At 42.0% G+C, this 26,243-nt stretch overlaps 1 protein-coding gene across 1 annotated transcript in view; it reads left to right on the top strand.

The window, feature by feature from the left end:
- Nucleotides 1–606: 606 nt before the first annotated feature.
- MAPK4 (mitogen-activated protein kinase 4) overlaps nucleotides 607–26,243 on the top strand; it is a 223,736-nt gene continuing 198,099 nt past the window's right edge. The window contains exon 1 of the mRNA XM_027868975.1: nucleotides 607–637. The gene's annotated coding sequence lies outside the window, so the exon portion shown is untranslated. The remainder of the gene's footprint in view (nucleotides 638–26,243) is intronic.

Raw genomic sequence — 26,243 nt, forward strand, 5'->3', positions numbered from 1 at the left:
GGCTGGAGAGGGGGCGCAGGAGGGAGCAGGGTCTGCTCCATCTGCTCCTGCTTTGGTCCTGGGCCCTTGAGCCAGCCGGCCCCGGGAGCCTCCTGGGAGCGCCTTCGCAGCCGGCGGCGCAGAGGCAGTCCCAGGGCCCAGCGCTGCCGCCGCCTCCTGGTCCAGCTGTGCTTCCCTTCCGTGCACCCCGCAGCGCAGCGCGGTCACAGCTGCAGCAGGTGGGCCCCTCTCCCCCCCACCCCCGGCCGGGTGACTGACGGCGGCGGCTGAGGCGGGGCCCGAGCCCGGGGCGGAGCCGGGAGGAGAACGGGCCCGGCGCAAGGGGGAGGAGGAGGAGGAGGAGGAGGAGGAGTAGGAGAAGCAGGAGAAGGAGGAGAAAAAGAAGGAGGAGGAGAGAGAGAGAAGCAGAAGGGGAAGGCTGGTTCCCGCACCGACGGAGCGAGCTCCAGCTGTTTAAGCACCGCTCCAAGCTCCGGGGCTCGCCCGAGAGATCGGGCGCCTCGGAGGGTCAGCGGCGGAGGCTGGGCGAGCGGCAGCAGGAGAGGCAGAGGCGCAGACAAAGGCGCCGCCGCCGCCGCCGCCGGCTCGCTAGCTCTCCTGCGGGAGCGAACCTGCTCAGAGATCGGGGGCTCTCCGGGTGAGTGGCTTTTCCCTGCGCTCGCTTTCTTTCTTCTCTGCAGTTGCTGCTTCCTCGGGAGTTCAGGGCAGGATCCCCGCGTTGTCCCTGACCCCGCAGAAGAAAGAAACGCTAGCTACCCTTCGCCTTGCCAGCCCCAGTTTCCCCCAGCCAGATCCCCGCCCCCCCCCGAGGAAGTTCTCCGTCGGTCCCACGGAGAGAGGGATGCCTCTTGGGCACGGCAGCTCCGATCCCTTTATGGGCAGCCTGGACTCGGGGTCTTGCCCAGAATGAGATTCGGAGATTTGAATGGAATGGTTGCTCTTTATGAGTGTGTGTGTGTGTGTGTGTGTGTGTGTGTGTGTGTGTGTGTGTGTGTGTGTGTGTGTGTGAGATTAGCGGACTGGATCGGGGAGGAGGAAAGTCGGGTTCTCAGAGGGTCACATAAGGTTCTTAAGGTTGCGTGGGGGTAACGGATAGAGCTATTTCCCGATTTTGTCCCTCGGTTAAATAGGCTCTGTCTTAGTTTTCTTGTCTTCATCCTCCTCTTTTCCTCCAGGAAAGGGTTAATTTAATAGCTCCCACTCCCACTCCAAATATACACGGTTTTTCCTTGTGTCACCGGGAAAATGGGGTCTGCTGTAGTGGGTCTCACAACAGAGAGCAAAGGCTGTGTGTGTGATAGAGCCCAGAGAGAGGTAACCTTGCTGTAATTCCTCATTCTCCGACTGAGTCCTTCATTCTCCCCGAAAGGGACTGTGAGGACAAAATCTGAGTGGTTCTTTTTGCACGAAAACTCGGTCCAATGCAGCATCTATCCACCAGCATCTTGCATTCATTGCGCCTTATTCTTACAAGGAACCAGAACCCGAGACAGCTTTTGCTATTGTTCTTTCATCTACGATCCCAGGGAGAAAAGGTGTTAGGTAGCCTGGGGTTTGTCACAAGATCCCCTTAGGAGGTGGGGAGAGAGGAGATGTAAGGGGAATGTAGAAAGAGGTAAGGGTTTTCGGGTCTCTGGAAGGCAAGAAGTGGATTTAGCGGTGCTGCTCAGAAATGTTCTTGGGACCCAGGCAGTTTGTCTTGAATTTGTTCATGAATTGGAGCATTTATCAGGCTGCTGCCTCTCACCCCATCATGTGCCTCTTCAAATGCGCTCACAAGCTTCACCCTCCCAAGCAGTCAATTTCCATTCACATATATTTGCAAGTGACTTTCTTAATGCAACCTCCCCGCTTGTCATTTAAGCTTGCTACTCTAACTTTTTCTTAAATTCAACAAACATTTATCCCCACTAGGTGCAGGGAACCTCTAGAATGGGGAGCGTTCCTTTAGCTTGCATTGGCAGGGAAGGGAATAGAGATATATGGTTTAGTGTCTTTTGGCTCATTTCCATTCCCCCCTCCCTCTTCTCTCCCCAACTAAATATCGAGCCATGCCCGTGTAAGAAGTCTGAGAAAAAGGGGCAGCCAAGCGTCCAACCTTTCTGAACTCTTTATCGTATGGTGTAGGAAAAGCTATAACCATCTGTTCCTCCTTACTGAAGACAAAATGAAAGAAAATGTGCCTAAGATGCAGAGTGAAGAATTTTGGTTAGACACAGAGAGGTTAGATCTAAGATGAGCAGCAAGGTAGAGTTGAAATAGCTCTTGGCTAAGAATCAAGAGACTTGATTTGCAGTTCTGGCTCGGGCCCAGAGTCATTGGCTAAGTGACTTTACCCTTCCAGGTCCCAACTTTTCTTTGGAGTCAAAAGAGGGAGTTGAACTAGTGATGATTTCTAAGGGTCCCTTTTCAGCTCCAATAGTTTATGCAGCTGGTGCAGTAGGAAGAACACTGAACTTGAAGTCATGGGATCTGAATTCATATTTTGGGTCTGCAACTTATTTATTACCTGTGTGACCTTGAGTAAGTCACTTAGCCTCTTGGGGCCTCAAGATTCTTCATCTGTAAAGTGGGGAGGTTGAACTAGATGATCTCTAATGTCTCTCCCAGCTCTCCATCCATGATACTATCATTCTAGTGATCTGGGTTTCATTAGACAACGGAATAGATCACCAAAGAAGGTAATGGGATTTGCAGTCACTCCAGGGATATGTCCTGAGTTAATACAATGTGCCAGGGCAATAGGGTAGGCAGAGTGAGGGATGCAGCCTCCATCTCTAGCCTGAAAGAATCTGACCCTTACACCAAGCCTTCCATCCCATTGAAATATGCTCTGGAAAGGGTCTGATATTTATACCAGAGCATGAATTTACTCTCCCATGCATTTGTCCTCAGGCAGTTTGCATTTTAGGAAAGGCTTTGACCTCTTTTAAAGGAGCTCTGAGGACCTGCAGGTACTCAGGTGTGGGGGGGATGTTTCTGGGAGTTAAGTACCCTCCCTAAGATTCCTAAAATCACATTGCCACTTCTTCAGCCCTCCCTGACTAGGTCTCTTCTAGCCTTTGAGTTCTACAAGAAGTTGTGACACTTTGCCATTTTTCTTCATTGTGTTGTAGCTAAATTGAGGCTTTTTGTGTTTTTGGTCAGGTGTCAACTTAGGAATCACATTCTTGGTTTTAGAACATATTTGGGAATATTTTCACAGGGAGAACCCTTACTCCTCTGCAGGTCCAAAGAGGAAATTCATTCTCTTATTACTTGGTCCGTTCTGTGGCAAGATTCTTGTAAGAGGGAGTGAGATACCATGGATTTTGGTATTCAAAAAAATCTAGTAAGGGTCGTTATGTTGTTGTTGTTGTTGTTTGTTTGTGTGTGTGTATTTTTAAATCACCATTTCGGTTGATTTATACACAAGGGATATTGGCTGCTGATTTCTCCTTGCCCAGACTCACAGCAGCTACACTTGATAGGCAGCAGAATTTCCCCCAGCCTGCTGCTTTTAAGCATCTGTTAATGGGCTAATGAGTAGCAAAGGGAAAAGGAAGAGGGACTGGGGGAAGGGGTGGGGAATCTCTTTCTATCAGCAGCTGCTTAAGCAGCAGGTCAGGGGAAGCGCTTATGTCAGTAAGTGGCAGCAAGTGAGTGCAACTTCTGGAGGATAGACCTGTGAGGGAAGTCGGTATCAAACTGGAATTGTTAATCACAGTATTCAGGGATAGAGGGTGACCTCTATCCCTGGTTGACTTCTACACTACAAGTGTGATAAGTATTCCCATAGTTTCTAGCTCCTCCTGTCTGTCAACCAATACCCCTGTAGGACATGACTACATAAAATAACATACAATAAGACAATTTAAAGAATTGAGAAATTAAGGTAATTAAATATATAGATTCTCTTAATGGAAAGAGGCTGTGGCTTCTTTCTTATCTTAACCCAGAGTTTCCTAGTGCCAAATAGAAGTCACATTAACTCTTTTTTATACTTTCCCCTTTGGAAGTCAGATTAATTCTTTTTCCTACTACTAGAGTGGCATCTAAATTCAAGTGTGTGCTACAGCCAAATTGTGTGGGCTCAGAGCCAATTGTTAAATTTTCAGCATAAGCATTTATGTTTCAGAAATCAGCAAACGCTACAAATCAGAGGTTGATTTATCGTTTTGTTGATTATGTAGCACAGTGGATAGAGATGTGGGCCCAGAATCAAGAAGATGTGAGTTCAAATATGGCCTCAGCCACTTACTAACTGCGTGTCTTTGAGAAAGTCACTTAACCTCTGTTTGCCTCAGTTTCTTCAATGTAAAATGGGCATAATACTAGCACTTACCCTCCATGGTTTGTTGCAAGAAGAAAATGAGATAAAATTTGTAAAGCACCTACCCCAGTACTATATGCTGTCACCACCTCATCATCATCATCTTCTTCATCTTCTTCTTCTTCTCCTCCTCCTCTTCCTCCTCCACCATTATTATTAAGAAAATAATGGAGAAAATATTAATAATGCAGATTAAACTTAAAAGTGTGTCACATGTCCATTTTTCTCCAGCAAGCCAGTTGTTAAACATTCTCCAGCACACCACTACATCTTATATACAGCAAAGCTTTATGGGTTTGGGTTCTACTAACAGTTTATAAAAGTTCCTGAACAAAAATGCCCTCTATCTATAATACATTCTCTGCCTAGTAGTCACCCAGCTTTTGCTTGTAGTCGTGGGGAACCCACTATCTCCAGGGGCAGCCCATTTCACTTTTGGAGAGCTGTGATTGTGAGGAAGTTATTTTTTTGTTTTTTTCTTTTTCTTCAATCAAGTCAATATAATCTGTTCTATGTTCTTGATAACTAGGTCCAGGCTGGGCTGCAATTAAAACTCTGAGTAAGAGAATTTATCACCTGTACCAGGTACATAGTCTTAGACCCCACCTTGCATATAGTGTCTGAGAAATGTTTGTTGAATGAGTGAAAGAAAGGGATTGCAGGGTAAATTGCTACTAGAAAATAAAATCATTGTGGAAATGTTTAAACTACTGTATTAGCTCATAAAATACAATTTTTCTGGTCCAATGATTGCTAACTTTTTAATGTGGTTTAAGGTATTCATTAGAAACCTCCATTTTTCTGTTCACTAAAATAGGCTAAGTTGGATGTCTGTTGGGCATTACTTTTCAATAGGCATAAGGCACTTGGCTAGGATTCAGAACATTCAGATTGTAGTTTGGGCTCGGCTACTCCTCCCTTGGACAGCCAGGTGGCCTAGTGGATAGAGTGCCAGGCCTGGAGTAAGGAAGACTCATCTTCCTGAGTTTAAATCTAGCCTCAGACATTTACTAGCTGTGTGACCCTGGGTAAGTCACTTAACCCTGTTTGCCTCAGTTTCCTCAATTGTAAAAGTATCTGGAGAAGGAAATGGCAAACCACTCCAGTATCTTTGTCAAGAAAGCCCCAAATGGGGTCACAAAGAATTGGACAGACTGAACAACAACTACCTTGCCATATGACCTTGGAGCAAGCCACTTAACCCCTGTGAGCCTCATTTTCCTCTTGTGTAAAATGCAGCATATGAATAAAATGAGCTCTAAGGACTCTTTTAGCTCTAACAGTCCTAGTTCGCTTAACATGTACCAAAACTCAATTTTTAAAAATACCAAAGTCTTCATTAAGAATATTCTTAAGCAAGCTAGCCAAAATATCTTAGCTTCAGGAAGGGAAAGTGTTCTGATTAATACATCGATCCAACTTCACATCGTATGAAACTGAGTTAAGGATTTCATCAGGATTTAAGGAAAAAAATCCTGATTTCAAACAGATAAATTAGTGGGTGAGGGGATAGGACCATTGACTTTGCAAAAGGATTTTTTTGTGGTTGTTTTTATAAAAGAATTTGCTATGATGTTGGCTCTTGTGCATTTTAAGAAATTCAATATACACAAAACCTTTCTTGGAACAAGGTTCACCTCCACTCAATCATACTCTGGGGACCCAAAGATTAATGTAGCTTATAGTTGCTTAGCCACTGGGAAAATTTGGTTCTTGAAGCCACATAATCACAGAATATTAGAGCTAGCAGGGACCTTAGAGGTCATAGAATTTTAGAACTGGAAGGGACCTCTGGACTCAAATTCTAGTCCAATTTCATTCCAACTTCCCAGGGGAGGGGGGATAAGGCTGGAGGAATATGGGGCTCAAAGGGCAAAGGGGAGCTGGTATAAAGGCAAAAAAGAAGAGGGCCCAGAACAGAGCCTTGGAGGCTATAATAACCTACAGTTATTGAGTGTGACTTCAATGAAGATCCAACAAAAGAAATGGAGGAGTGGCTTGACAAGTAGGAGGGGAACCAGGAGAGAGCAGTGTCATGAAAACCAAGAGAGAAGAGAGTATTGAGAAGATGGTAATCCACAGTGTCAAACACTGCAGAGAGGGCAAGAAGGATGAGAATTGAGAAAAGGCCCGTTTGGTTTGGCAATTAAGAGATGGTAACTTTGGAGAGGAAAGGATGTGATTGATTGTAGACAGCTTTTTCAAGGAACTTAGCCATAATAAGGAAAAGAGATATAGGACAATAGCTAGCAGTGATGGATGGATCAAGTGAGTTTTTTTGAGGATGAAGACTTGTAGACAGTAGGGAAGCAGCCAGTAGACTGGGAGGGATTAAAGATAGATGAGAAGATGGGAAAGATAAAGGAGGCAGTCTGCTGGAGAAGATTGGGTTGGAATGGGATTACTTGTGCATGTAGAGGGGTTTGCCTTGGCAAGAAAGACCACTTCATTATGTGAGACAGGAAAGTGTAAGACTTGACATTTATCCTTATTGAATTTCATTTTCTTAGAATCAGCCTCGTACTCTAGCTTGTCAAGATCTTTTGGGATTCTGACTCTCATCTCTCATGTTAGCTTTCCTGCCCAGCTTTGTGCCATCAGCAATTTTGATGTGCAAACCATCTATGCCTTTATCTAAGTCATTGATAAAGATGTTAAACAACACTGATCTGAGCTCAGATCCCTGAGGTGTTACACTGGAGACCTCTTCCCACATTAACAATGAACCATTGACAAATACCCTTTGAGTATGGTCATCTCACCAGTACTGAATTCATCTAATGATATTATCATCTCATCAACATCTCTCCATAGGAACTCCTCGTTAACTGTCATCCATTGGTCATAGTTCTGCCCTCTGGGGTTCAGCAAAACAGTCTAATACTTTTCGTTGAAGAGTGAAACTTTTCAAGTAGTTGAAAGATTACCATCAATTCAGTGCAGTGATTAGCAATCACCTAAAACAGGTATCTTGCCTTCAAACAGCTTATAGTCTAATAAGGAGGCTAAAACATCTACATAAATAATTATGATATAAGGGAGAATGTGTTTCAGGCAAAAAAAAAACAAACCAAAATAGGTCCAGACAGTGCTATAGAAATTTGAGGAGAACAGAGATTAGTTTTTGCTGGTCTAGGAATTTTTTTGGGGGGGGGAGGGGAAGAGGTAGCAATGAAGTTGTACCTTGAGAAAGGGAGGGACTTATTCTTGTTCCTAGGTTTTTTTCACCTGATCTTTCCTGATTCTCCTCCCGTTTGTCTGACTGCTCCTTCTCAGTCTCCTCTGCTAGATCTTCATCCAGTCATACCTGCTAACTGTGGATATCTTCCAATGTTCTGACCTGGATTCTCATCTCTTTTCCTTCTATACTATTTCAATTAGGGGACAGGATGAGAGCAGGGAAGGGAAAGAGTAGAATAGTCTGGCTAGAGCACTGACATACTTGGGAATTGTGCCTATAGTAAATTGAGGAGGAAGGTTTTGGGTAGAAGTTGATGAGTTACAGGCTGGATGTATGTTTCTGATGGCAGCTGGATGGACCATCCACATGAAGGAGGCAACATATGGAAAGAGGAGTGTCAAGGACAGAACGTTGGAGGGCACATTTGCTTACAGGGCAGAAGAAGCCAGTGAAGGAGACAAATTAGGAGCCTTCAGAGGAATAGGGGTAGATGAAACAGACTTGAGTGTCATGGATGCCAAAGAAAGTGATCTGCTGGGAAAGGGTTGTGTTAACGGTATCAGATGCTGCAAAGAACTCAAGGAGAACAAGGGCCTTATTTTCCTGCAGCGGGGTTTTGGTTTTCCTTACTGTCCTATTCATCTCCTCTTGGATGCTGTAATGCCCTTCTAAAACGTGGCACCAAGAAACCAAGAAGCAGAATGTTAGGGCAGGAGGATTATTGGATTTGCAATCAAAAGATCTGAGCAGGTGTCTCTGCTCTGCCATTTACTGGTTGTATGACTATGGACAAGAGTCTTAACCTCTCTAATCAGCTTCTTCATATATTCTATGTTATCAGCTGTTGTCCTGAGGGTCATATGAGGCCACCTATAAAGTGTTTTATAGTCACACAGTGCTCTGTAGGTGAAATCTGTTGTTCTTCTTCTAATTATGTGACCCAAGGTAATAGTGCTAGTTAATAACAGCTAGGATTAGAAACCTTGACCTTTCTACTCTTCTTTTTTTCTTTCTTTCTTTTTTTTTTGATGATGCAATTGGGGTTAAGAGACTTGCCCAGGGTCACAGAGCTAGTAAGTCCCAAGTGTCTGCTTTGAGGCCAGATTTGAACTCAGGTTCACCTGACTCCAGGCTACCACTGCGCCACCTAGCTGCCCCTCCACTCTTCTTTCTATTGTCCTGCTGCTATTCAGAACTTTTTCTTTCTTCCTAGTTACTGATTCAATTCAGTAAACATTTTTTTAAGTACCTACTTTGGTCAAGACAGCATCCTAAGTGTTGGGTGCTTTTGGGTTTGTGATTTCTCTATTGTGATATTCCCAACAACCATGAGGACCATACTCCATCCATGTGTGCTGATCCCTTGTGACTCTGGTCTGTATCTTCCTTAAAGTTTGCCAAATGGGGTCCATCTCATGTGCTGGGGGCCTTCCTCGATTTCTGACAGTCCAAGGATCTCAGTAGAAAAAGGAGTCAATCCATTAGTTATCAAATGCCACTGGCATGTGACCTGTCTATCTTTGGCAGTCTTATACTTTTTTGGTGACATCTTTTGCATGACTTCTCATTCTTAATTCCTTTTCTGTAATAGTTGCAACCTTTTCACATCTGCTATGCATGATGCAAGTAGATGATGAAGTGGTTCGAGTGCCAGGAAGGCTCTTTTTGACATGCTTATAGTTTAGTTGACACCCTCAGATACTTTTGAGATCCATAGTATCACCATTCTTATCTTGGCAAGAAAGCAGCAATGCCCAAGAGGTGGATCTTCAGCCATTATTATCTGTGTGGTGAGTTCACTGGAGATAAACTGAGTCAAGGGATTGGGATTTCTAAGCCTTTCTTTCCAGGCTGATGACCCATTACTGCATTCTAGACAGTCTACATTCTAGACAAAACTGGGTTCCTGAAGGTTCCCCAGACACATTGTTCCACCTCTTGTTTCCATGGCTTTGTGCAGGCTGCCCCTGCCTCTGGCCTCACTAGCACATTCTCCCTCTTTGTCTCTGCCTCTGGGAATCCCTACCTCCCTTCCAGGCTCATGTGCCACCTGTTCTGAAAGGCCTTTCCTGAGTCCTCCAGTGTTTACAGTGTGGCTGAGATTAGTCAGTATTAAATTTGCATGTACTTTACATTTATTGACTTGTGTAGCTATCATTTTCATATAGTAGAATGTAAACTCCTTGGGGACAGGGAGTAGTTTGCTTTTGTCTTTATATGCCCGGCACCTAGTGTAGCACACAGTAGGCATTTACTAAGTGCTTATTGAATTGAATTGACTGTTTCTGAGGCTTATGAAATAAGACCCCATCCAGGTCCTTCCTGTATTGATGAGGGACCCTAATAAACCCAATATGCAATTCCCAATTTCTACTAAAGCTGGTGATTTGAAAATTATTGGATCATCTCATTGGCCGCCAGAGCATCGTTGCCACATGAAACAAGTCAAGTCAACAAACGTTAAGTGCGTACTATATGCTGAGCACCGTGCTAAGAGCTGAGGATAAGAAGACAAGCAAAAACAGTCCCTGACTTCAGAAGGCTCACCTTCTCATGGGCAGATAACATGCAAATAACTATGCACATAAAAGATATATTCAAAGGAAACCAGAGGCAATCTCAGAGGGAAAAAAATAGCATTGGGGAGGGCCTGGAAAGGCCTCTTGCAGAAGGTGGCATTTTGAGTTGAGATTTGAGGAAGGCAGGGAAGCTGGGAGGCAGAAATGAGGAGAGAGGGAATTCTAAGCATATGATTCCATTTTATTGTCATTCATCTGCTTTTATTCCTTCCTAGTACCAGGATGATTGGTGGGAGATTCTGAAGACCAGAGTGTAGAATGATGGCCCCTTTCCAGAGCACTTTATGATATGTCCATGATTTATCTGTCCTTCCCAGTTGCTTAGGAGGTATGTACTGTCACCATTTGAATTTTGTTAGTAAAAAAGCCCAGGGGTTGAATCTTCAACCAGTACCATCAGAGTGGTGATTCTCTGAAGAGAGATGTATAAGTTTCCATCCCCTTGACCCTTGCTGAGCAATGCTCCTGCCTCCTGGCAGCATTCTATTTACTTTATATGTAGTAGGTAATCTCACTGTCAGTATGCCAAGAAAGATACCCAGGGATAAATGCAAAGCCCTCCTGCTACAATCTGTCCCATTCATAACCAGAGAGCTTTGCCCCACCAGCCATTTCCCAGGTTTGGAGCTTGAGAGCAGAGGTGGGCATGAAAGGAATTCTAAATACAGAAAGCAGAAGCAGCTGGATATCTATGGCAAACGTGCCCATACCTAGGGAGACTAACGGCTGAGGCCAGAGCCGATGAGACTAGTACCCCGTAGAAAGTGATGTCAGGAAAGCAGTCTTCCTCTGTATACAAGATCCTCTGCCTATCTTTGCATCCTTCCCTGTCTTTCACATTTCCCTTTGCCCTAATCTGTGTGTGTGTGTGTGTGTGTATGTGCTTACATGTGCCTACTTGCATAGTAGTTAGATGAAAGAGGACTGAGGTCAGTGGAAGAAGAGAGTGAGAAGAAAGAACAGACTTTTGCTCTATGAAAATACAAAATATTTTGACAAGTGTAGCTTTGTGAGGTTGCCCAGGTGCAGCTCTGGTTTCCTTAGGCCCCTCAATATTCCATTTTGAAAGCAGAGAAACCAGCCAGGACATCCAACCTTGAGGTATTAATGCAGACTAAATTCTTGAAGAAGAAAGGGAGAACTATGGGGGCATTTGAATGTCAGGCCTGGCTTTCCAGGTGAATTCCTTAAGGAATCCTCATATTTCAGGAGAAGAGGGATCTATTCTGGCCTTTAGAAGGTATGTGCTTAGATATGGGTTCTTGTGATAAAATATTTTTTTCCACCCCTTCCCAGATTTCTAAGTAGTTCTTCCCCCTAATTTTTTTGGTCACAAAGTCTGAGAAATAAAAAGTGGGGAAGACTCATTGCAAGTGGAAGATTTCTGGGTTGAAGATGTTGTAAGTGGCAACCTGAATCATGTCCTTTACCTGACCTTGAAGGACTGTGCTTGTAGATAAATTCTTACCTCTTTAGGTGATCATTTTCAGCTCTTCCCTCTCCATTTTATATTCTGAGAGAGGACAGCTAGTGCTGATTTGTCCAGTAACCTACAGGTCACTTGCAATTTGCACCCTTCGAGGGCACTGGAAAGGAAATAGTTTGGGAGTGAGAGAGAAAAGAGAGACAGCAAACAGTGGAAAACCTTGGGTCAGGAAGCTCGGGGTCTTCTTCTAGAGGTCACTAAGTCATTGTATAAGCAGAGTTACACAAGCCATTCTTCTTGTGGGACAGGTCCCTTTCCTTTTCTGGGCCTCAGTAAGACAGATTTCTCTATAAAGTTTCCTCCAGCTTGAGCACTGTATGTAGAACAGTGTCCTGTCACTCTGAAACCTGCCCTCGTGGCCTGGCTTTGCAAGAATTTTCACAGCCTGCTTTTATGGATTTATCCCATTTTGTCCACCACTTCTGCTTACTCTGAGCTAATTAATAGCACTGGGTTTTGCCAGGGTCCAATGATGATTTTTTTTTACTTTTTTCCTTAAAGGAACAAGTTTAAAAATTGCATTCTCAGGTCAGAGTTCCAGTCTGTGGCTAAGCCTATGGGGAATCAAAGCCAATGAACTGGTTACTCTGGAGAAAGAAACTGTTCACACCAGAAAGAAAAGCTGTCAGGGCAGTTGGATATTTTTATCGCATATTCGCCTAGAGGCAAATAGTGCTAGATGACTTAGCTCGCTATGTGAGTTTATGAAATATCATTAATCGAGCTCTAGGTTTTAGAAGTTAATTACCTCTCCCAGTGCTAGGCCTGCACAAAGGTATACCCTGGGGTCCTAACCAAGAAGAATTAACCCTTCCAACATGATTCGGTGTAGGAACAAGCCTACATTATTGTTTGATAATAGTATAACCTTTAGCTAATGTCCCTAAGTAGAAAAACAAGCATTAGCAAATTTGTCTATCATTCACATAGCTGCCAAATTAATCTTGCTGATGCACAGATCTGAACATTTGTTTCTAGGCCGTTCCTCCTTTCAAGGCTCCCCATTATCCCTGTGATAAAATGTGTGCCCATGGACACACACCTAGTGTCAGAGCTGGAATTCAAACCATACCGGTTCATGTGTATATCCTATCCTCTTCTATTAGGCCAGAGCTGACTTAGGCTGGTCTGATGCCTCAGGCTTAAGATTGAAACAAAAGCAGCCTCAACAATTATCTGACAATTAACAAAATGTTTACTTAATCATAACAGGGGAAGCGTATTTAGAATAGATAAAAGATATTCAGTGAGGATACATTATTGATTCAGCTCAGACCGGCTTCCCTGATCACATTGCCCTTCTGCCCGTCAGAAGCCGGAGGGAGCAGCCATGTGACTGCCCACTTATGTATTGCTTTTGTACCCAAGACACCAGGACTGCCCAAGACTTTAGTTCCCTTAGCAAATTCTATCCAGAGGATGATTTCAATACTTTTTAAAAAAAGACTACTTAGCTTCTATGAGGCAGGATCTTAGGATATTGCTCCAGTGCTGCCCTTTGACTCAATCTAAACTTTACAGAACATATCCCCTTAATAAAAGGATTTGTTCTGTAGAACTTGGACTCAGTCAAAAGGCCGCACCCAATGACATAGAAGGCCACATATGACCTCTAGGCCGCAGGTTCTCCACCCTAAAAGGGTAAGAATTGTTATTTTTCAGCATTGTATCTCAGCTCTTAAAAAAGAGGCTTATACATAGTTAGGGTTTAGTAAATGATGGATTGAAATTGATTAGTTAGGGTTGCTGTTTATATTTCTGTTGGCAATTGTAATCCTTTGTTTGGGCTGGGTTCTTCTTAGCTTAGAAAACAGTCCTCACCTAGAAACAGAGGCTCTGGCTTCTCATCTTTGGCTCTTACACTTACTAAATATACGATGAGAGGTATATGTGACCATTTACTTCTCTGAATATGCTTTATGATCCATAAGATGGTAAAACTAACATATTTAGTGGATAGATGGTCAAACTCAGTCAGGAAGTCTTGGGTTCTAGACCTGACATATACTAGCCCTATGCCCATGGGCTCTTAACCTCTGTCAGTTTCCCAGTGCCTTTCTAAGAAAGTCACCAGCAGATTGCTAATTTCCATTAGTGGAGGGCATTTCTGTGCCAGAAATTCCTTACATACTTGAAATCATAAACGTGTGCAAAAGGAAAGCAAAAATTATATACGTGGCCAATAAGCATTTATTAGACACTTACTGTGTTGTAAGTGCTTTGATAAGATTTGGATATACAAAGAAGAGTACCTCTATCCCTGCCCTCAATGAGTGTACATTCTAAAGTGGGAGATAATGTGGAAATAAAAAGGTACATGTATTATAGGGTTTATGTAGTGTGAATTGAAGACAATCTGAAAGAGGAAGCACTTAACTTGTACTACCTACCTCAAAGGATAGCTGGGAGGAATGTGCTTTGTACACTGTAAGAAGTGCTGTCGGTGAGAGATATCATTGGGAGAAAGAGCATGGACTCCAAGTGCTTGACATGGAGTCAGGAAGACCTGGATTCAGATCATGACTCTGACAGTCCCTGTGTGACCATGGGCCAAGCCACTTAACCTTTATGTTTCTCAGGTGACTCTTTAAGGCTGAGTTATAAACAGGCTGCCATCTGCAATCAGTGGAGGGACTTCTCAACTGAGGAAATCTTACCAATCATTGACATTATTGTTAGAGTTATTACTCCTTGTCAGTAAGAGAGAATCAACTGAAATTTCAGAAATGGTCAAGCTTTGAAAAGCAGAGTGGTCCTAAAAAGCTGGCTAGGCAAGTTCACTTGTTAATCTGATAGACTGGCTTACCCCATGGCGGGTGATGCCTTTTTGTTGCTGTTGAAGCTATGGTGTCTTGTAGTGTTGAACTAAGCCCTTAGAACTTTAGGGAAGAACCTAGACCCAAAGTCCCAGGGGTTTCCAAAGACAAGAGAAAACTAGCAGGAATAGGCTGCTGGGGTTTTGAAACTGTTGTGTTTGCCAAACTGGAATAAGGAAGAAGGTGACAATGAAACACCTTGGAAGAGATGTTGACAAATTAAAAACAATGGCACAACTACTAGGAACATCTGCTCTGGGCCCTGCGGCCTGGAGGGTAAAGAGGGCGAAAAATTCCCCTGCTAATTGTAATAGAGTTCAATTATATCCTTCCACTCCCCATCCATCTGCCATATGACAGCCTTCATGAAAGATGGACCACCCAGATGACGGCACCTTCATGATACACCAAGCTGGCACCAGGCTAGTCATTACTATCTCTCTTCACTACCAACAAGAATAAGAACTTACCCTGTAGAATTGGGGAGCAGGTGTCCAGGATGTCATTTCCAACTATTCAATTTGGTTCATCCCACCTCCATCCTCCCTTCATTCGACCTTTCTTTTATCTGATTGGAAAGGGGAGAGGAGAGAGAAGGTTCAAGTTCTTATTTATTTTCTTGAAAATCTTTGGATGGAATGATCTTAAGCAGAAATTTCCCAACAAAATGCTCAGCATTTACAATCTCATTTTAGGTGGAAAGGGTAGGGAGGGGGCTATAAGCTCATAAGTCCATGTTCCTGCTAAATTCTTGTAGCATACCCTCCTTTGAAAAGAAAAAAAAAGTTTTCTTGATGGTCTTTTAAAAAATTGTTGTCACTTTCCAATGACCCTTCCTTATACCAAAGACCAGTTAAATAAGCACAACAAATCACAACACTGATCGTGTCTGACAATGTATATACCTCATTCAGCACCCCTAGTCCACTACCTCTTTGCAGAGAGGAGAGAGACATGCTTCATTGCCAGCCCTCTGCAGTCATGACTAGTCACTGCATTGATTAGCATTTTAAAGAGTTCTAGTGATGTTTTCCTTAGGTTTTTATGACTGTCAGCACACCACCCTCCAAAGCATCTGGAAGTGTCCTAGAATCTATCCTCAAAACTCCATTGTTCCATTGGGTAAATTCTATCAATGTATCTGAGTCCATCAAGTGAATAAAACAGTAGGCTGGTTTCTTGCTCCAATATTGATACTAGGAGCATTAGAAGAACTTAAAGTACATTTACCAGCTGGGTAACTATAGATTCTTTTTGATCATTTTCCCACATTGAACACAACAGTGTTTTACTCTTTGGGTCCTGAATTTGGGCTTTGACTCTCTTAATATATTGAATTACCCTTTTGTCCTCTGTATTACCTTCTTAATTGGTAAGACATAATAATGCTATTATTATTTAATTATCACCACTAAGAGTAATGTCAGATTTCAGTAATCTAAGACTATATTGCCTCAGACTTAAATTATATGAAATAAGAGCCTACCTGTTAGGTAATAGAGATCTTGGAAAGAAGGTGCCCATGAATAAAAGGTAACTAGGTTGCCCAGTGGATAGAGTATTAGACCTGGAATGAGGAAGACCTGAGTTAAAAACTGAACTCAGACACTTACTAGCTGTGTGACCCTGGGCTAATCATTCAACCGCTGGCTGCCTCAGTTTTCCTATCTGTAAAATGGGGATCATAATAGTGACTTCTTCCCAGGGTTGTTGTGAGGATAAAATGAGATCATATTTGTAAAACATTTTACAAATCTTAAAACTCTCTGTGTATGCTAGGTATAATAATTTTTAAAGCTACATTTTTAAAGCCCAATTACATGTAGAAACAATTTTAATATAGTTTTTAAAAATTTTGAATTCCAAATTTTCTCCCTCTTTCCATTTTTCTCCCCCTTATTGAGAAAGCAAACAGTTTGATATAGGTTACACATGTATAGTCATACAAAGTATATTTCCATATTAGTCATGCTGTGAAAGAAAACACAGACAAAAAAAAAACCAATAAGAAAAATAGAGAAAGTTAAAAAAAATGCTTTGATCATTCAGACTCCTTTAGTTTTTTTTTTTTTTTCTGGAGATGGATAGCATTTTTCATCATGAATCCTTTGGAATTGTCTTGGATCATTGTATTCCTGAGAATACCTATTATTCACAATTGATCATCACAAAATATTGCTATTACTATGTACATTGTTCTCCTGGTTGTGCTGATTTCACTTTGCATCAGTTCATGTAAGTCTTTCCAGGTTTTTCTAAGAGTATCCTACTCATCATTTTTTATAGTACAACAGTATTCCATCATAATCATATACTAGGTATAATTATAATTACTATTATGAAAACCTTTCACTTTGTAATTTAATCCCTAGAATCTTTCTTTAGGACAAATTGAGTTCTTTGTAAATTCTATCTATTAGGTCTTTACCACTTAATAAATAGATATGATAATAAATATATAATAAATATAATAGATATAATCAATGTCTATCATGTATTTTGTGTGCCATTCAACATTTAATTTTTTTTTCTAAAAGGATTATCTATTTCACCCAAATATTATGACCTTGGCCACTTTCATATGATACATGTTAATGAAAGCTCTCAAGAAAATTAGAAATCATAGACCTTTTGATCTGGAAGGCACCTAAAAGGTTATCTGATCCAATCCTCTCATTTTATTGAGCAGGAAAATGAGAACCAGAGAGGAGAAAAGATTTTCGGAAGTCACTCAGTAATAGGTCCAGGAATAGAAGGACCCTGAGTCTTCTGATGCCTAATTCACAGATTCTACTTTCTCATTTATTATGGAAAATGATCCTCTTAGACATTGGATAATCAAAAAGTAATTAAAAGTGTACTATGTTTAAGATAGTATGCTAAGTATCAGGGATACAGATAAAAAAGCAAAAACAGGCCCTGCTCTCAAGGAGTTTATATTCTTTTGAAAAGCCAATATGTAACTCTGTAGGTTTGTACATACAGTGCAAGTACAAATTCCTTTTAGAGTCAAAGGTACTAGCAAGTGAGGGGACCAGGAAGAGGGGCAGAGTCAAGATGGCAGAGGGAAAGCAGTGACTTGCTAGAGTTCTCCCCCTAACCCCTCCAAATACCTATAAAAAATGGCTCTAAACAAATTCTAAAGCAGCAGAACCCACAAAAAAAAAAAAAACAGAGTAAAACAAATTTCCAGCCCAAGACAACCTGGATGGCTGATCGGAAAGGTATATCGTGCTGGGCTGGGAGAGGAGCGCAGCTCAGCGTGGGCACGCAGACCTCAGCAACCCTGGAGCAGGCCTCAGAGGACTGAATCATAGGCAGCTGTGGCGGTTTCCAGACTTCTCAACTCATGAACACCAAAGACAACTTAGAAGGTCAGTGGGAAAAGTCTGTGATTGTGGTAAGAGAAGAAGCTAGGTCTCAGCCACAAGTCCCAAGTGCGGACTGCGGTTGCCTCCTGAGCTTCCAGCCCACAGACTGAGGGGGCGTCGAGTGGCTGATCAGAGGGGGATTGCAAGGATCTCTTTGCCAGGGCTGAGGCAGGAATCTCTTGCTTTGCCCAGGCTTGGATCTGGGTCACAGTTCTGAGGGGTGTTCCTGGGGCGAGGAGGAGTGCTGGCACAGTGGAGCTTGTTCTGGAGGTGGAGAGGAAATACCTCGCCCCTTATCATAGCACTTTGGAAGAACTGACACTTTTCAAGTCCCTAGAAGTATCTCTGAAAACAACTGTACAAACCCCTGAAGCTTGGGACAGTACATTCTCCACATTGGAAACAGACTCTTACCTTAACAAAGAGTTTAAAACTCAAGTAATTGGTTGGGATCATGAGCAAGCAGTGCAAAAGAGTCAGACTATATTATCTTACTTTGGTGACAAAGAAGATCAAAACATACAACCAGAAGAAGAAAACAAAGTCAAAGCTCCTACATCCAAAACTTCCAAGAAAAATATGAATCAGTCCCAGGCCTTGGAAGAGCTCAAAAGGGATTTTGAGAAGTAAGAGAAGTTGAGGAAAAACTGGGAAGAGAAGTGAGAGTGATGCAAGAAAATCATGAAAAACAAGTCAACAGCTTGCTAAAGGAGACCCAAAAAATACTGAAGAAAATACCACCTTTAAAAATAGCCTAACCCAAATGGCAAAAGAGGTCCAAAAAGCCAATGAAGAGAAGAATGCCCTAAACAGCAAAATTGGACAAATGGAAAAGGAAGTCCAAAAGATTACTGAAGAAAATACTTCCTTAAAAATTAGAATAGAGCAATTGGAAGCTAGTGACTATATGAGAAATCAAGACACTGTAAAACAAATTCAAAAGAATGAAAAATTTAAAAACAACGTGAAATATCTCATTGGAAAAACAACTGACCTGGAAAATAGATCCAGGAGAGAGAATTTAAAAATTATTGGACTATCTGAAAGCCATGATCAAAAAAAGAGCCCAGACATCATCTTTCAAGAAATGATCAAAGAAAACTACCCTGATATTTTAGAACCAGAAGGCAAAATAGAAATGGAAAAAATCCACCGATCTCCTCCTGAAAAAGATCCCCAAAGGAAAATTCCTAGAAATATTGTAGCCAAATTTCAGAGTTCCCAGGTCAAGGAGAAAATATTACAAGCAGCCAGAAAGAAACAATTCAAGTATTGTGGAAACACAATCAGGATAACACAAGATTTAGCTGCTTCTACATTAAGGGACCACAGGGCATGGAATATAATATTTTGGAGGGCAAAGGACATAGGATTACAACCAAGAATCACCTACCCAGCAAAACTGAGTATAATCCTTCAGGGGAAAAAATGGTCATTCAGGGAAATAGAGGACTTTCAAGCATTCTTGATGAAAACACCAGAGCTGAATAGAAAATTTGACTTTCAGATACAAGACTCAGGAGAAACATGAAGAGGTAAACAGGAAAGAGAAATCATAAGAGACTTATTAAGGTTGAACTGTTTACATTCCTGCATAGAAGGATGATATTTGTAACACATGAGGCCTTTGTCAGTATTAGGGTAGTTGGAGGGAAAAAATTGTATGTATGTATATATGTATATAGATAGATAGATAGATAGAGGGCACAGGGTGAGTTGAAGATGAAGGGGTCATATCTGGAGAGTAAAATTAAGGGGTGAGAGAGGATTATACTAGGAGAAGGAGAAAGGGAAAGGTAGAATGGGGTAAATTATCCTATAAAAAAACAGAAAAGAAAAGGCTCTTACAGTGGAGGGGAAACTGGGGAAGGTGAGAGGGAATGAGTGAATCTTATGCTCATAGGACTTGACTAAAGGAGGGAATAACATACACACTCAATTGGGTGTGGAAATCTGTCTTACCCTACAGGAAAATAGGAGGGGAAGGGGACAAGAGAGTAGGGGGGTGATAGAGAGGAGGGCAGATTGGGAAAGAGGTAATCAGAAGCAAATACTTCTGAGGAGGGACAGGGTCAAAAGAAAGAATAGAATAAATGGGGGGGTGGGTTAGGATTAAGGGAAATAGAGTTAGTTTTTCACAGCATGTCTATTATGGAAGTGTTTTGCATAACTGCACATGTATAGCCTATATTGAATTGCTTGCCTTTTCAATGGGGATGGGTGGGGAGGGAGGAAGGGAGAAAATTTGGAACCCAAAGTTTTAAAAACACATGTTTAAAAAAAATGTTTTCACATGCAACTGGGAAATAAGAAATACAGGAAATGGGGTACAGAAATCTAGCCTGCCCTACAGGAAAATAGAAGGGGAAGGGGGGGGAGAGATAGCAGGGAAAACAGACATGGGGAAGGGGTATTCAGAATGCATGCCATCTTGGGGTGGGGGAGGGGTGAGATGGGGTAAAAATTTGGAACTCAAAATCTTGTGGAAGTAAATGTTGAAAACTAAAAATAAAAAGCAAATGTTATGTAAAAGAAAAATAAAATAAATAAATTTAATTTAATTTTTAAAAAAAGTGAGGGGACCAGGAAAGGCCTCTTTAGGAAGGTGGCATATGAGCTGAGTCTTTAAGCAAGCCAAGGATTTTAAGAGACAGAGAGGAGGATGGAGAACACTCCAGGTGAGGGGTGAGCCTGTTCAAAGTCACAGAGACAGGAGACTAAGGGTTGCTAATAGGAAGTAGATCAGGATGGCTGAACTATGGAGTATATGAAATGATGTGCAAAGAAGACCCCAAAGATAGGAAGGGGCCAGATTGGGAAGAGCTTTAAATGTTAAATAGAAGATCTTAGAGTCAATAGGGAGCTATCAATTCCCGTTTTTAAAGTAGAAGGCTGACAATGTCAGACCTGTGCTTTAGCCACTGTGTGGAGTATGGATTGGCTAGGGGAGAGACTTGAGGCAGAGGGACTAATTAGGAAGCAGTTGCACTAGTCTAGGCAGGAAATGATGAGGTCTGAACTAAGGGAACTTACATAGAAATGTATTTGGAATAGCCTCCATGGTGAGTGGGACAGAGAATCTAACAGAGTGGAATAGGAAGATTGCCTCTTTGCGGTGAAGGCCCAGATAAGATTAGACAGCATAAATTTGTGGGGGACTCTTGGAATGAATAACAACTGAAGGAAACTATGCATTCCATTAGGGAATGAATGAACAGCAGTAGTAGAAACCATTAAACCAAAGGTCACACTAAATAAAACCTAGCACATGTGCATATCATATATTCAAATTTGGATTCATAAAAGATTCTGGAATTAGAGAGAGAGATAGGATTATACATTGTATGAAAGGATTCCCAAGTGCCTTTGCTGTATTACAGATCTTTCCCTATTCGGTACCATTTGTACTGTGTAAAGCCAGGCCTGCAGGCACTGATGTCTCAGAATGAGAAGCAAGTACTGTTTTGAGCAGCATCCTGAAGACAGCCAAGCTGAGAAGAATGTCTCTCCTGGTAAGCGTCTCTCCAGCAAGGAGACAAGGTTGTTTGGTTTCCTGAATTCACCTCTAGTTACCTCTGAGCCCAAAAGATATTCCCAAGTTTCAGCTGTACTGAGAGCAGCCAGCCAAGAGAATGAAAACGATGAGCCAGAAGGATTTACTTCAAAGCAGGCCTAATTGTGAAGCTTGGCCAGAGAGCAGTGCTAGTGAAGGAGCCTGACAAAGGGCTCCTCTCCAGAGAGAAAGCTGAAGAAATTAAGGATAGAAGTCCAATGCCAGGAGCTTTAGCAAAGAAATACCAGCCTGGACTGAAGCCCATTTACTTTGTGTAATTTATGGCTAGTGTAGTATAGTGGATAGACCTGGAGTCAGGAAGATGAGGGTTTCAATCCTGCCTCAGACATGTCCTAGCTGTGAGACCCTAATAAAGTCACTTAACCTACCTGGACTTCAGTTTCCTCATATGTAAAATGAAGAGGTTGCACTTAATGAACTCTAAAGATGCTTCCAGTTCTAAATCCATGAGTAGAGGGGAGCAGAGAGATGGAGAATGGAGAGGAAAGGGCAGGGTCTAGGACCAAACCTGGAGGGAGTATGTCCATGTAAAAGAAGCAGTAGATGGATGATTATAGAGTGAAGGAGACTACCACAGGCCTTGGTCACACAAGGAGAGTAGGGTCATAAAAACCCAGGGATGAAAGAGTGTATAAATGAGGGAGTAGTCAACAGCATCCAAGGCTAGAGAGAGGTCTACGAGGAGGAGGAGGACTGAGGAAAGGCTATTGGATTTAGCAATTAAGAGAGCATTGCCAGAAGGCTGTTTCAGTTGAGTTATGGGGTCAGAAGACTGAGAAGTGAATGGGAGATGAGGAAGTGGGGGCAACCAGTGTCAATTGCTTTTTTCTAGGAGTTTGAGAGTGAAAGGGAACAGAGAGATAAGATGATAGCTTGTGGGGATGGTAGGGTCAGGGGAGGGCTTTTTTTTAAAATTTTGAACTTCCCAGGGGGGAAAATAGGCATTTTCATATACATAGTAAAACAGAAACAGAGGGTTATATACAAACCTACAAATTTTGGTTATGTACACAAGAGAAAATTGTTTTGTTAAGAATGGGGTGGGAGAGGAGAGGTTGCAGGCCTGTTTCTGGGCAATAGGGAAGAAGCCAATTGATAAAGAAAGACTAAAGATTGGAGAGAGAAGATTGAAAGAGGGCAACCTCTCCATCACCCCACTTTATTGATCAACTCTTTTTTAGTGAGAAATAACTAGAGATAAAAGTCTACAATTCTTTAGCAGAAGATGTGCTGATTTCAGAATCAGAGGACTTTGGTTCATATCTCAGATCTGCTAACTCCTTGTGTAACCTTGGGCAAATCTCTTAACCACTCTGAGCTTTAGTTATTTCATCTGTAGGATGAAAGGGTTAGGCTAAATCATTTCTAATGTCCTTTCAAGTTCTAAATCTGTGATTGTGTTATGGAAGTTGGAAGGCTGCATGGTTGTCATACACTGTCTTGGTCGCTTCTTTCTACTTAATTACTGTGGTATGGTGGAAATAGCATTATGGTCTAGACATTCTGGAAAGCAGTTTGAAACTCCAACCCCCAAAGTCACTAAACCCTGCATATGCTTTAACCCAGGGATAACCACTGCCAATTCTGTACCCCAAAGATATCAAAGAATGAGGGAAAAGACATATTGCACAAATATTATACCAGCTCTTTCTTTAGTAGCAAAGAACTGAAAACTAAAGGAGTGCCTATCAGTTGGGGAATGGCTGAACAAATTGTGGTATATGAATGTAATGGAATTTCTATAAGAAATGAAAAAAGGATAGTTTCAGAAAAATCTGGGAAGACTTGTAAAATCTGATACAAAGTGAAGTGAGCAGAACCAGGGGACCAATTTATACAATAATAATAACATTATAAAGAAAAATAACTTGGAAAGACCTAAGAACTCTGATCAGTGCAGTTGATCACAATTCCAGAGGTCCTATAAGGAAGCATGCTACTTAATTCCTGACAGAGAGGTGATGGACCCAAGGTGCAGAATGGGATATACATTTTTGGATATGGCAAATGTGGTCATTCGTTTTACTTGACTCTTCTTATTACAGATATTGTGGTTTTCCCTTTTTTATGGGAGGAGAGCTAGTATTAGTGTTGCAGGAAAATATTAAAAAGGCATTGAAACATCTTTAAAAATGCTCACAAAGTAACAGATGGAAATTCAGAGGGAAACACAGAAACTTTGAAAATAACATTGAATCTAATATACTTTTCTTTAAAAAGCAAGAGGTAGGGTTATGTTATTATTACCATCCTAAAACAATGTCCCAGACATAGGAGAAAAGACAGCCTGAGGATTGACTCCAGCTGGAGTCTGCTTCTATGACTGTCTATCATGTCTTGGTAGAACATTAGTACTTTCCCTCCAGTTCTAAGGTGAAGGACAAAGGCAGGAAAATGGAGATTTTGGTACTTCTAAGATCTGTAATTAGGTTAGTAATGCTATCACTCCTGTTCATGCGCATCAAAATCTTTTTAGTACATAGGGTAGATGATCTTCCTGTGTTACTGTGGGCTTTAAAAAGTCATTACTTTGGACCAGCTTGGTGATGACCCTCTGGTCTGAGGTAGGCTGGCCATTGAGCACAGGCAAGTAGCCAGTCACAGGTCCTGTACCTCAAGCCCTTCCAGCTTGGTGGAAGCTGTCAGAGATGCTGGTGCTCGCTGTCTTAGCCATTGAGAACCCAGGAACCCTTTAATACCAAGGTGAGGAATCAGTGAAACTTTAATGGAAGACAGTGTTGTGATTATGGGATCCATTTCTTTGGAGTTATTGTGCTGAACTGCCTTCATATGTTGTTCTGGCTTTCTAGTTCCTCAGAGCAGATGCCGTTCAGTTGATTGGCAGTAGTTACTACACACCTTTCATGTGCTTTATACTCTGCTGGATCAGTCGCTCTTTGGGACTCTGGGAACATTTTTAGTACCTGGTCAAAATGAATATCAAGGAAGCACTGAAGAAGCAAAAGGGTATGTTGTATGGTGAAGGGGAGAGGTGTGCTCTCACCCACATACTTTGTTCAGCTGGTGGTGGAGAGTATTATGAGTTAATGCTAGCTATATCTATGAGAGAGCCTCAAATCTTTTACTTGATAAGCTAGGGAACCACTTTTCCTTCAAGTTTTCTTCCTGAAGTTTTTGCAATTGCCCTGTTACCTGCTTCTAGTAGGCGCTCCCCCAAGGTTTGACACTTCCCTGGGGTGGTTGCCCAGATTCACTCTGCCTGATGGATTACCCCTGTGTTGGGGGAAGGAGGCAGTATCTATGAAATGTAAGACCCAGTGATCTCTGCCCATTAGCAGCTCATTGTCTGGTGTGGAAGATAAGTTACATACAAAAATGAAACACCAAGGCAGTGTATAACATGTTTTTTGCATGACCATAATGCTAGTCAAGACAAGGAATCAGTGTGGGTTTTTTATCTCTTCCTGGTCTATATTATTAAAATTAAAAAGTCAACAGTTATGGCTTTTGTTTGTGGTCACCTATATAATAGACATTTGACTTGCGGCTTTCCCCTCACATCACACCGCAATTGATAATCTTCAACAAGTAACTCTTGGGGATATTAAATCTGGCAGGAAACCATCAGTGTCAGCAGAGCTCAGGAAGGATTTATATTCCTTCCTTTCATCTCATCCCCACCCCATCTACTTCTGTTCCCCAGTGCTCCCCCTTCCCAGTTAGCCAGAGTCTCACTGGGGAGATTCATGTTCCAGGTTAGCAGCTGCCTGGGGATGGGGGATTAGCAAGGGAGGCACCTTGAATAGAAATTGTTGATCAGATCTGATGAGGTAGCGCCAGAACTCTGAGGTAATTTCATCAGGATTTATAGGTCACCTTCCTTGAGGTAGCTTTGCAACTTCCAGCCCATGAGGTGGCTTGTGGCTCCATTAATGGTGGGGAACTGTCAGTGGGCTATGGATTGCAGAGGTATTGAGTGGTAGGCGCAGGGCAGGGTTGTGGTGGGGGTGGGGGAGGGAAGGAAAGAGCCTTTGCCTTTGGGATCTTGGTGACTTCTAAAGTAACTGCTAAAAAGAGTAAGCAAACTCATCCCACCCCCATCGTTGCATCTGTCCCTGACCCGATTCAGAAGCAGAGCAGACTCAGCTCCTGATGAGTGAGCCCCATGTCCAGCTTCCATTATACCTTATATTCTTCCTCCTAAGATCATTTCTCTGTAGTATATTACTATAGATATAAAAACATTTTTTTTAAATGAGTAGGCAAATTTTTTCCTGACAACTGAAGCCTGAATTCCTATGGCCTTTGTTTTATTTATTTATTTTGATTTGGACAGTGATTTCATTACCTTAGGGAGCTGAGGGTGAGGAATTCTCTCTAACAATGCCTATTGACACCTCTGCATTTTATAGTTTTAGAGAGTTGCTTGGGAACCCTAAGAAGCTGAGTGACTTGCCCAGGGTCACACAGCCAATCTGGTCATCCTGACTTTGAGATTGGCTTTCTGTCTGCAACTTGATGATGCTTTTCTGTAGACTTTATATTGCCTTAAGTTATTTGCAACTAATTTCTTCCCAACTGGACAATGTAACCTGAAGACTAGAGACTACTGCACCTGGCACAGTGCTGAATATCCAGTAGACAGTCAATAGATGTTTATTGAATGAATGAATGAATGAATGTATGAATGAATGCTGGTTGAATGAATGTCTTGGGCAATAGAATGAGGGCTATTGAGAAAACAATATATGAACATATTAACAAGACAGTTCAAATTCTGCTAGAAGGGTTCTAGGTGCATTTTCTACCAAAACATTAATGCAATTCTTCCCCCAGATTCTGAATGAATGTAAAAGAACTTTAGACACTGTGCTGAATGCTAAGGATAGAAAAACAAGCAAAAAGCACACTCCCTGTCCTCAAGGAACTTAAATTTTAATGGAAGAAAACAATAAATAGAGGG

The sequence above is a fragment of the Vombatus ursinus genome, unplaced genomic scaffold, assembly GCF_900497805.2.
Source record: "Vombatus ursinus unplaced genomic scaffold, bare-nosed wombat genome assembly UNPS02014791.1, whole genome shotgun sequence".
NCBI lineage: Eukaryota > Metazoa > Chordata > Mammalia > Diprotodontia > Vombatidae > Vombatus > Vombatus ursinus.